General features: G+C 40.2%; 1 long non-coding RNA gene across 1 annotated transcript; it reads right to left on the minus strand.

Annotated features, from left to right (window-relative positions):
• Positions 1-537: 537 nt before the first annotated feature.
• On the minus strand, positions 538-8,823 carry LOC308290369. Its single transcript, XR_013962286.1, has 4 exons — positions 8,789-8,823; positions 6,226-6,333; positions 3,451-3,630; positions 538-1,067 (listed from the first exon to the last, which is right to left on the minus strand). It is a non-coding gene; the product is annotated as an uncharacterized lncRNA (long non-coding RNA).
• Between the last annotated feature and the right edge of the window lie 4,342 nt (positions 8,824-13,165).

The following is a 13,165-nucleotide window of genomic DNA, read 5'->3' on the forward strand; positions in this document are numbered from 1 at the left end:
AGGCCTGAGTTTTGTTTTTAGGGATCTTGAGATGTTAGTGTAACTTAGTGAACCATGAGGTGCTAGCATAGTTGAAAGTAGGATTAGGGACAAAACCAATCCACTGAGCGTAGCAGGCTGGTACCCACTACCCAGGCTAGATAACTGCCTACATTGTACATTGAATTGAAAACGTCATGATTCAAAATGCATCAATACATCATATGAAGTGATGTCAGTGTGAATATCTAATCCAGGGGTTCCCAATTTCTTTTGTCTCAGGGCACCCCATGAATATTATTTTTAATCAGAGGGACCCCTACATTATCATTTTGTCCTTGTATGTCCAAAACCGTTCGTTTTGTATTTATCATCTATAAAATGTATACTAAACTAGTGAAAACAGCAGATCTAAAACCACACAACGCCTCACGATGCGAGGCGTTGTGTGCTTGTAGATCGGCTGTTTTCACTAGTTTTGTGCGACAGTCTTGTATGGTGAAGCAGGGCTTTGCTTTACCAAAAGACGTACACATTTGAAACTTGGAGATACGAGGTTTCTGCCCGACAATGACGATATTTTAGTGATTATGTTGCGAGGAAAACGTTGAGATAACAGCCATTTTGGTTAGAACTGACTGAAAATAACTTATCTCACGGCACCCCTGGACTGCCATCGCGGCACCCCAGGGTGCCCCGTCACCCACTTTGGAAAACCCCTGATCTAATCTAACTAAAAATGTAGCGAATGTCCGTCCGTCCGCCGTCAGACCGTCTGTCTGCATACCGACATCACTGATACTAAACAGTATAGCCACTAGGGTAACAACCGCATGCTGAAACAATGCCCGAATTTGGAGATGATGTCTGCAGTCTGTCTGCATGCTGACATCATAGTAGTGACATCACAGACAGATACAACGGGTATTGCACAACTGGACATCAATGGTGACTGTTCTGCCCAAGGGGCACCTAGTCCCACAGGACTAGTGAGTATAATGCACAAGGTGGAATGACTTCTTACGTCCAAATGATGGCGCTCTCACTGGTCAGGCACTCAGCGTTCATCTTCATGGAGATGAACCAACCTAGAAGGTTAACACGCACGCACGCACGCACGCACGCACGCACGCACGCACGCACGCACGCACGCACGCACGCACGCACGCACGCACACGCACACACACACACACACACACACACACACACACACACACACATTATTTAAAATGAAAATTCAAGTAATGTGGAAAGTACCTAAATTTGTTATAATTTGCTCATAAACAATGATGTTATAAACATTTTGGAAATCGTGTTTGAACAGCTAGATACGCCCTGAACGTTTCAATACAGGGACACTTATATCATCAGGTTTTAAATACTACCAAAGCATTGCCAATAACTCTGGGTTTGAAAGCAAGACATTAACAATGTACATTCATAGGCCAATATAAGTACAGTCAACACAGTATGAAGAAACTGCACCTTTCTCCACTCGTGACACCATTACTTTTTAATTCCATTTAGCTAACTGTATACAGTAATTAATAATAATAGTACATTTACCCCCATTGATTCCGGATGGGGACCCAAATGCCATCCGGAAACAATGGGGGTACATAACGTTCCAGACACAGACTTCCATCCCCCGGTCCTAACACAGCAACATGAGTTCATTTAGCATAATTCAAAATACAAATACATATCATTTTTCATGTCCCTGCCATGAATATGTTAGGGAACCACTGTACTTTGTAATTCCTACTAGCTGTATCATGTGTTGGAGCGGCGCTAGCTGGAAGCTTCCTCCTAACAGGACGGCGCAGTGTGTTTGTCTGGCGCTGTATTTTCTTTAGGTTCTGATTTTCTCATCCAACGTTTACAAAAATCAAAACCTAAAAAAACAACAGCGCCGCAGACAGGCAGGAATGCTGGTAGACTCTCTGGAGGAGTGTCGGTTGAGCTGATATTTAACAGATGAATGCTGTTTGATTGTTTTAAACAATTCCACAACTTTAACTGACACGCAAAGACTAAATGAAAAGAAAAGAATCATAGTAAAGGATCCATGTTATGTATGTACAGTCTATAGAGCAGCTCACATGTGCATATTATGACAGACTATTCATTAAGTTTACAGTATATACAAAGTGTACATTTAACTGTCATATGACCAATTTATGCGTAGTCATTAGGGATGTAAGGATATAGTAACTGAATCGAAGAATAGATTTTAATATGCAATGATCTGCTATATCGATATGCAAAAGCATGTATCGTACCGTTTTGGCTTTGTATCGTATCTGTATCGTTTTACAAGGCAGATAATCGTATCAAATTGTTTTGTAGTGCAAATAATTGATTGTATGGAAACTAAGTATTTGTGCCTTGTATTTGGCAATTTTAAGAAGGAAAATTAAAAAAAGGGGTTTAATTACCTTTCCATTCCATATTGCTACTCTTGGTCTATCGATAAATGTGTGTAATCTCTGTGTTCATGTCAAGGTGCGGGTTTGTCCATATGTGTTGAAAAATAATGTCCATGTATTTTCCAGAGAATCACAGTGTTACCTTACAGGCATTGACACTAAGGCTTGCCCACCTGCCCCCGGCAGGTAAATAAAACGTCAGGGCAGGTGAAGTTGGCTTTCAGGTTGCCCGACAGGGCAAGTGCTCATTTGAGAGGGGACACAAATGTCTATAAACACAACACGATATATCTGTCTAAACAGCTGAACGTGGCCAGAGCGCTCTGTCTTCTGGTCTGTGGAATGTAAAATAAGAGCACTATTTACCTATAATGTGCTGTTTTTACTGTTGCTACATTTAAAAATAAAAAATAACAAGTGTGAACCCATAGACATATTCAATCATAGCTAAAGTATTTGGTATTTGATTTGGAGGTATTGAGGTATGACATTTTATCGCACAGGCCCAGAAAATAAAGAAATAAGTGTTAAATTGAGCGGTAATAAAAACCGTACCTATCATTTTATGAAGGACGATTTACTTTTCGGGCATTACCTTCGGGCAAGTAGAACATGACCTGTACTTGCCCGATGGGCAAGTGCCTCTGAGACCTTAGTGTCAACCCCTGCCTTATTTATAACCATAATAATCGATGTTTCCCTTAAAAACATGCACTACTGACACGTTTCACACAGATTACATTTCTTTGCTAAATAGTTACTATATCGATTTTAAATCATTTTGAATCGAATCGTATCACCATGAACAAACCATTATCGTCCATGTATCGTATCGTCAACCATGTATCGTGAATGATGCGTATCGTTGTTAAAATGTATCGTTACACCCCTAGTAATCATTTGAAATGTGATGTGATTTTAATGAGCTCTCCACAAGTAACAGCAGCAGGCTGATAATTGCGGCACAAGAATATTCATGTTTCATGTTTGAGTGTGATGATGATGATGATGATGATGACACATGATATGAACACTGACCTACCAGACCACACAGCAGCTGTTCGTGTTCTCCCGTCATGCATGACAGGTCCACGGGCGGCTCAAACCTCTTGGAGATCCGTGGGTCCCATACGGTGTGTGTCAGACATCTTGTAGATCAGACATCTTGTAGATCAGACATCTTGTAGATCGGTGGATCCCACATGGTGTGTTGACAACTCAGCTGTGCCATGGGATTTTGTTTGTAGGGAGAACACTAAATTATTACAATGCATACAGTACAAAATAGAGCTGGGCCGATTGCAAAATTCTTGGCCAATACCGATCCACTGGTTTTATGATGGTCTGACCTGCCAAAACCGATTTTTCCGATACCGATTTCTTTAGCTAAGAACTAGACAATAGGGTTGCTCTAATACCCTTTTTTTCAGGCCAAGTAGGCCTACAAGACATACTTCAATTTGAGTACCAATAAGCTAGACGAACACTAATGCCAAATCAATCACAATAGTACAATATCCAAAATCACAGACAATATCCAGTCTAATATGACCGTCTGGACTAGGCAGGAGGAAAACAGGTGACGCATGTTTTTTTCCCCTTCTTTTTGGGGACGACATTGACACAGGATTATGGAATATATCCTTACATTGCAAAGGTAATCAGCACCATCTGTATTCGGTAGGCTGCCACTAAGTAGACTGGCTGCTACTTGCTAATGTTTACTTTAGTCACAGGACCAGAGCATCATGCTGTGCAGTGTCACACAATTGGCATAAAACCGGTATTTATGTTGGTGACCTGCCGGTCACCGATTCGGCCGGTTTGATATCATACCTGCCTATTTTTGATATTGGTCGATTCCGATTTCCATCCCTAGCCAAGACAGCCACACAGATGTGGGCTGTCTTGGCCGCCTGTCTTGGCCATATATTATGTATTCTGTTAGTGTGGTATGTGGCCGATGTGGCCTCCATATATGGGCATTCCCATATGAAGTCCTGTTAGATTAATAATGTTATGATAAACGCCCGCGCAGTCCACCCGGTGCGCATTTCCGAACGCACCCTTTGATACACTCGGACTGAAACACCAGAGGAAAACACCATCCCAAAACAGAGAGAGAGAGAGAGAGTCCACGCATGCACTGTCGTGCTATAGGCTGTTGTGTGATCAGTGCCGTTATCACACAAAACGAGCTGCATGCCCCTATAAATCACGTGTGCAACTGTGCAAGAAAGAAAAGTGTAAATCCATTGATAGAAGACAGTGCTTCTGCTTGCCTACACTGTAAAAAAACATGCCTTCACTTTCTGACCACCGCAAAAAAACGGGACATTGGATTGAGTATACTGTAAATAAACATGTAGCTGTAATATTATCGGCTCATTAGGCTATATGCAGACAAATACATTTACTGCACACAGCATTTAGCTTGTCAGAGTGGTCTTGTTGGAGCGCCTCAGTCCGGCAGCATAGTTCATGTGCAACTTCTTCAAGAGAGATTGAGTGATTGATTGAAGACTTTATTAGAAGTTTGCATAGGAAAAAGTAATGTTTCATGACAGTACAATTCACTGGTACAAGGTCAACTAAAAGGATCCTAGTAATCTTTTCTGCTTATTTAATTTATTAATGTTAGATTAATATATATATTATCAGGGAACTCCATATGGGCATAAAAGGGATTCTGTTAGTGTGGTTCCCCTGACATCACAGTGATGTCAGAGCGGCAAACCCATAGACCGTAAAAAAGTGTACACGTCCAGACAGACAGAGTCAACATGTGCCGTTTCACATACTAAACTGTGACCTTCAGTTGCAATTATTATTGTCATTATTTAGTTTTTACAATTGTTTTTTTTTTTTTATTGTAAAAAAAAAAAAAACACGCACAAAGTGTCACAATGGATCGGCTATTTTCACTACTTATGTTGTGAAGGTAAATAAAAATAAAAGCTTTTATGAAGACTATTTCACACAGACATGAATACAGGAGTGTCTTGATATTTTGACTCTTCCTTTGCTGTGTCAAAGACACAAAAGGTTTGAAAAACTCTGCCAAAACATGTGGCCATATGACTTCAAATCAAATCAAAATCACCAACTTTGTTCCTTGATTACGATTAATGAACAATGTTTTGTCTGTGTGAAAATAGCAGACCTACAAGCTCACAATGCTATTAATCTGTCCCGGAGGTTTTTCCAGAGTTCATGTACAGCATCTTGCAATGGGCCTGGTGTAGCCTACAAGAGACACTACACCTCCAAGATACCCAATGTGTACCTGACAAACTACTTCCTAAAGGTCAAGGATGTCCACGATCACAACACCAGAGGCAGCTCCACTAATCATGTTCAACGTAGATTTAACACTAAACAAGGCTCTAATTCGTTGTTATACCACCAACATGTGGAACGCCCTTCCACAAGCCTTAAAGGAGAGCAAACCCCTAGCCTCCTTCAAAATTGGTATGAAAAGTCACCTTCAGGCGGCTGCTACTCAAGACTTGTAAATAGACTAAGCCCCCATGCTTCCACCCCCCCCCCCCCCCTTTCTGCTTTTGTCATTGATGTTATCCTTTTTCTGCTTTTGAAATTGATGTTAACCTAGATAAAGTACTGTTCTATCCGTCTGTCTTATGAGATACATAAAGTGGTTCCTGTGTAAATAAGCCTTTCTAGGAACTCCTTTTAGTTGACCTTGTACCAGTGATTTGTACTGTCATGAAACTGTACTTTTATCTATTGCAAACTGCTAATAAACTCTTCAATCAATCAATCAATGTGTAAAAAGAAAGCAGGGTTGGACACCCACCCTGGGTCATCACAGCAGAACCTGGACAGCTTTCCCTTGTGGTTGAGGAGGATAACCAGCCCTCTCATGATTGACAGCTGTCAGTGTCAGACGGATGGGTCAGGTGACCTGAAGAGAGAGTAACAATGAAACACATTCCTCTACAGCAGGGGTCTTCAACAGGGGGTCTGGGATCCCTAGGGGGTCCCCAGAGTTACTACAGGGCGTCCTCCAAATCTTTGTGTGATAGAAACTTTTTTTTTTTTTTAATATGAACAACTTGGACCCTAACGCCGTTGTAGCTTGTAGATCAGCTATTTTAGAGGGGGAAAATAGCTGATTAAGTACAGAGTGAAAGGTCAAGTTTATCAAGTATTGACAGTTCAAGTGGTTAAAGATCTGAAAATACAAATTGACATGAATCCAAAAATATGCTGATGTAGGGTTAGGGTTAGGGTATCTATGAACAGGTTGTGGGGGTCTTTGCTTAATCTCTCAACTCAACTAAGGGGTCCTTGGCCTGAAAACGATCCCTGCTCTACAGTACAGTACAGTACAGTACAGTACAGTACAGTACAGTACAGTACAACACAACTATTTACAGTTTAGCCATTTAGCAGACGCTTTATAATCCAAGGCGATTTACAATAAGTAAGGACACAAGGTGATGCCGTACATAGGGCTGTCACAATTATTACATAATCGTCTAATTCTTTTTTTTGACATAATCGTGATTATTTTTCATAATCATCATAATCGTTTCCATGTTGAAAAATGTTCATATATTTAAAAAAAGGTCAAAAATTGTGGAAATAGCAGATCTACAAGCTCACAACGCGACGCGTTGTGAGCTTGTAGATCGGCTATTTCCACTATCAAAGTTATTTTTTAAATAGTAAGTTGTCAAATATGTCAGTCATTTCTTTGTATATTTAGGTTATGTGTCATATCTACCATGTGCAACTTCAAAGCCTAAAAGCCAAACAGAAATGTAATTATCAACGACAAAAACACAATTAAATCGTTAATCGCCAATTATTTGAGTGACAATTAATCGTCATGTAAAATGTCATATCGTGACAGCCCTAGCCGTACATCAAATGCATAGAAGTAGTCAAATAAAAACGTAGGTGAACCAAGAACCTATTCAACAAAATCAAAACATCAATAATCTGTACTAAGTAATCTAAGGCCGGGCGATCGAAAATGACGGCCTGAAATGAGGTATTTGGTGTATGTGTCAAATTAATTAACAGACACACTATGCATGCACACATGCAAAAAAAGCTGTCCATCTGTAACCAGGTGTGGTTATTTCAATAAAACCATTGTTGGAAAATGGAAATAAGGCGTTTAATTTATTTTTTCTATGTGTACTGTGTAGTGTGCATGCATGGATATGCTATTCATTATCTGGGTTAGGCAGGCAGTGGACCTAAAGCAGAAACACATTAATTCTATATAATGCAATCGTTTTGACTAATATCGTGAGCAATAGGCTATCGATATCGAAGGTTTTCTAATATCGCCCAGCCTTAAAGGAGTAGTTCACCCCCAAAATGACTTTTTTTCTATTGATTACTCATGCCATGGAGAGTAGAGTTCAATAATATTTTTTGGTTTTTGTCGCATTCCTAAGACAAAAATTTAATTAGAGTAAATTTACCCCCATTGATTCCGGATGGTGACCCGTTTCGAAACGGGTCACCATCCGGAATGAATGGGGGTAAATTTATTGTTATCACATTTTTGTCTTAGAAATGTGACAAAAACCAAAAAATATTATTGAACTCTACTCTCCATGGCATGAGTAATCAATAGAAAAAAAGTCTTTTTGGGGGTGAACTACTCCTTTAAGCTATACACATTACACACTATAGCTTCCATGTATGATAAGATGCCAACTAGAGTAACATCACAATGTTGTCAGCTTGTAGATCTGTTCTTTTTGACAAGCCACACAAGTATAAATCAACCACTTATATACTTTACAGGCTCATAATATTGTAGATCTGCTGTTTTTTTTTTTTTTTTTTTACAATTTCTGAACATTTTTGCCAAGACATGCCCAACATAGGATGAAAAGCACACTGCCGATTTGTTTTGGCAGCCCAAAAAACATCTACCAAAAACAGTGAAAAACACCAACATAATATTGTTTTGGTATTAAACCCCAAAAAGCATGAATATACTCTGCACTGTCCGCGGTACGACGGTGTCGCGCGCCCTCCCCTCCCCAACAGATCTCCAAGCCTACTACTACAACAACAATACAATAAAGCTTGTGTAGATCTGTTCAGAACAGATCTCCAAACCCATCATGCGTCGCGTGACAGACAGAAAGAGGAAAAACAGACAGACTGCCGCATTCAATCTCTACCGCAGTTCACGCACACGCACGCACGCAAGCAAGCGCACACACACACACACACACACACACACACACACACACACACACACACACACACACACACACACACACACACACACACACACACACACACACAGTGTTCATAAAGCTCTATTACATTATAAAGTGTATTATACATGTTTATATATTTTATATTATTGATATTAAACTGACCTCGGCTCTGCTGTTCTTCATGGATCAAGATGTCGACCAGACAGACCTTCCCATCGCCGGGAGGGATGCCGTCACCGTGACGATGACGTTAGCGCGCTCTGATTGGCTCGCGGGTAGACGTGGGACGTTCGCGAACGAATCGAGTCTTTTGAACGGCTCTTTGGAATGAACGATGTGATCCGGTTCGCAGCAGGGAGACGTTCGTTCTTTTTGCAGTGGTGGAAAAGATACTCAAATCATTTACTTAAATTAAAAATATCAATACTGCAATGTAGAAATACTCTGCCACAAGTAGAAGTTTGGAATTCAAAATGTAAGTTGAATAAAAGTAGGCTACAAAAGTATTGGTATCAAGATGTACTTAAAATACCAATAGTACAAAGTACTCATTGTGCAGAATGTCCCATTTCACAGGTTTTCCAAAGAATAAAATGTAGAAAAATCATTTGAAAATAGCAGATCTACAAGCTCACAATGCATCGCAACGCGACAGACACATTGTGAGCTTGTAGATCGTCTGTTTTCAAATGGCAGAAATGTATAAATGGCCGAAATGTATATAGGGTTTAAGTAAGCTAATTTGTAATTATAATCAAAATCTACAAAGTAACTATAGTAACTATAGTAATGTATAAAATGAGCCAGGCTTTTGAACGGCTCTTTGAAAGGAACGGATCCCAGAGATCCGGCTCACTTCAAAGAACCATAAATCCCATCTCTACGCGGGACGTTAAAGGGACGGCGGCCAATAGCCAATCGTGGCGTGACGTCGTCGTTCCTCCCGGCTATGGGTTCTATAGACCTCTGCACGCAACCCAGCCGTTGTGTCGTTGCCACGCCCTGCCCAGTGTTGCCAAGTCTGATGGTTATAAGCGACATTGGGCTTCTTTTTCCTGTAGGATCAGTATCAGTATTTGATTGATTGAATACTTTATTAGCAATTCGCAGGGAAAGAAAAGCACCGCAAAGTACAGCACAATACGAGGTGTGCTAAGAAGGTTAACTTTCAACCCAAGAAAGCGCTATGCTTGTTGTTTCCATTGGGGTAGTTTGTTCTAAATGCATTTAAGTCGCTTGTTAAATATTGGTGGTTTGCGGGTTGCGTTGCATGTCTCCTTTCCGAATTCCGACAGACACTAACCCCATCTCTTACCCTAACCCTAACCTTAACCTCTATGGAAGTGTTGCCACTCCGACAATCACGACAGTCACTGTCGGAGTGGCAACATGTTGGAATGGAGAGAGCCCCCCATTCTGTATGGGGCCTTTTATCTATGGTGTAGTTGCTTATTTGGGCTTGGTTCCTAAAATTAGTAGTAGTTAAAATCAGTAGTTCACAATAAAGAAAATGTCATGTCCCTGCCACATGGAATGACCTGCTGACTACATTGAAGTTAATGGTTAACTTAACCACTCTGGTGACCAAACAGGTCACCACAATGTGCAATTGTTTTTAGAATGTTGTTCTAAATGTGTCTTGGTTTCTACTTGTAGGCCCATGGCTTTTATGTTGTTGAATTGCATTGAATTGTATTACTCAACGACACTGCACATGTGTTTAACGACTCATTGTAATCTTGAGAATAAATAAATCATTAAAACAAAGATCGTCAGGCTCAGGAATCGAACCTGCGACTTGCTGTCAGGCTGCATTAGAGTTTATATGTGGTATGTGTGTGACGGACGTGATCCGAACCTCCTCACCCAGAGTTTGAACCCGGCCTCCCGCGTCAAAGTCCAATATCTTAACCACCACTCCGAAGGGTTATCCCCATGGAACAAGGGAGATACTAGACTTTTGAGGGAGATAGTAGACTTTTGAGGCTTCAAGGCTGGGGCTGTGACTCATGTGTTTTTACTACTATAAGCCACCAGCACCCCCATTTTATCAAATAGTTTGAAAAATGTTCCACACCCTTTTACACTTTTGTCAAGATACTTTTTAAATAGCAGAAGCTCACAAGCCGATGCTCATTTCCTGGTTGCTTGTTTCTCTTGCAAGACCTGGCAACAGTGGTCCTGCCTAAGATCTGGGCCACGTTCAATTCCTGGAACATTCCTTCCTCCACCTGCTCTAGGCTTCACCTCTCAACCCTAACATAAAATTCCTTCCTCCACCTGCTCTAGACTGGGACTACAGTTCATTATAATGACTCTGTGCTAGTGTGTTTCTGTTATGTTTCCAATGGGACTACAGTTCATTATAATGACTCTGTGCTAGTGTGTTTCTGTTATGTTTCCAATGGGACTACAGTTCATTATAATGACTCTGTGCTAGTGTGTTTCTGTTATGTTTCCAATGGGACTACAGTTCATTATAATGACTCTGTGCTAGTGTGTTTCTGTTATGTTTCCAATGGGACTACAGTTCATTATAATGACTGTCTGTGCTAGTGTGTTTCTGTTATGTTTCCAATGGGACTACAGTTCATTATAATGACTCTGTGCTAGTGTGTTTCTGTTATGTTTCCAATGGGACTACAGTTCATTATAATGACTCTGTCTGTGCTAGTGTGTTTCTGTTATGTTTCCAATGGGACTACAGTTCATTAGAATGACTCTGTCTGTGCTAGTGTGTTTCTGTTATGTTTCCAATGGGACTACAGTTCATTAGAATGACTCTGTCTGTGCTAGTGTGTTTCTGTTATGTTTCCAATGGGACTACAGTTCATTAGAATGACTCTGTCTGTGCTAGTGTGTTTCTGTTATGTTTCCAATGGGACTACAGTTCATTAGAATGACTGTCTGTGCTAGTGTGTTTCTGTCATGTTTCCAATGGGACTACAGTTCATTAGAATGACTCTGTCTGTGCTAGTGTGTTTCTGTTATGTTTCCAATGGGACTACAGTTCCGTGCAGCAGTGACTACTTTGGATACTCACCGTTCGGGAGCTGTCGTTCCAGACTATATAGCATTCAGAGATTGTAAAATTTGTAAAATAAAAATTGTAAAATAAATTAAGTTGTGTGTCCCCTTTGGATGAAATTAAGAGACAGACAAAAGAATCATCTCTAGGCAATAGATCTATGTTTATAAATAAAACTTTGCTTGTTTCCTGATAAAACGGCATACAGTGATTAATTTTTATCATTCACTTTTCCGAAACATGTCATCTCTCTCTCTCTCTCTCTCTCTCTCTCTCTCTCTCTCTCTCACACACACACACACACACACACACACACACACACACACACACACACACACACACACACACACACACACACACACACACACACATTACATCTGATATGTCAGTAGTTGCTTGTAGAGTAGGCTACCTTTCAGCCTGTTGTACAGTAGATATCACCCATGTTTCTGTGCAAATGTTTTTTTTTATCATGTAAATAATAATAATAATATCTAGTAGTAAGAATTAGCTGGGGTATTTGTGGCTGTATTATGTGCACACAGTGAAATGTGTCATCTGCATTGAGCCCATCCAAAGTATGGGTAATTGGGTATGTTTAGTACAGGGGTCTTCAATGTTTTCAGGCCAAGGACCACTTGGTTGAGAGAGAGATGAAGCAGGGACCCCCACAACCTGTTCATAGATTTCATATAGTTTCATTGTTTGACAGCACAATCATCAGTGTATTTTGGATTCATGTCAATTTGTGTTTTCAGATATTTAACCACTTGAACCGTCTGTACTTTGTCTGCCCTTTTCCTCTCTACACCAAACCTCTTTGCCAAAAATAGATCTGCAATTTTTGGCTAAAGTTCTCAGAATATGGACAATAGGGTTCAAGTGGTTAATATATAAAAAAAAAGAAAAATACATTTCTATCACTCAAAGATTTGGAGGACCCCCTGTAGTAACTCTGAGGACCCCCTAGGGGTCCCCGACCCCCTGTTGAAGACCCCTGGTTTAGTAATACTGAATGGAACATCTTTTAGTTGAATGAACGAAGGCTGTCACCTTGACCACATTTTAAATTGTGTGCGAGAGTGTGTGTGTGTGTGTGTGTGTGTGTGTGTGTGTGTGTGTGTGTGTGTGTGTGTGTGTGTGTGTGTGTGTGTGTGTGTGTGTGTGTTAGGCCTGTCACAATTATTACATAATCGTCAAATGGCAATTATTTGACAAAATGGCAATTATTTGTCATAATCGTCAATCGTTTCCATGTAGAAAAATGTTCATAGGGTATATTTAAAAAAATAGTGGAAATAGCCGATCTACAAGCTCACCATGCGTCGCATCAATGTTCTATTTTAAGTCTAAAGTCATAAAATATGTCAGTAATTTCTTTGTATATTTAGGTTACGTGTCATATCGGCCATGCGCAACTTCAAAGCCTACAAGCCAAACAGAAGTGGAATTGTCAACGAGAAAAACAATTAAATCGTTAATCGCAATTATTTGAGTGTCAATTAAGCGTC

The sequence above is a fragment of the Nannobrachium achirus genome (assembly GCF_963921795.1).
Source record: "Nannobrachium achirus genome assembly, chromosome: 8".
In the NCBI taxonomy this organism is placed as follows: Eukaryota; Metazoa; Chordata; class Actinopteri; order Myctophiformes; family Myctophidae; genus Nannobrachium; species Nannobrachium achirus.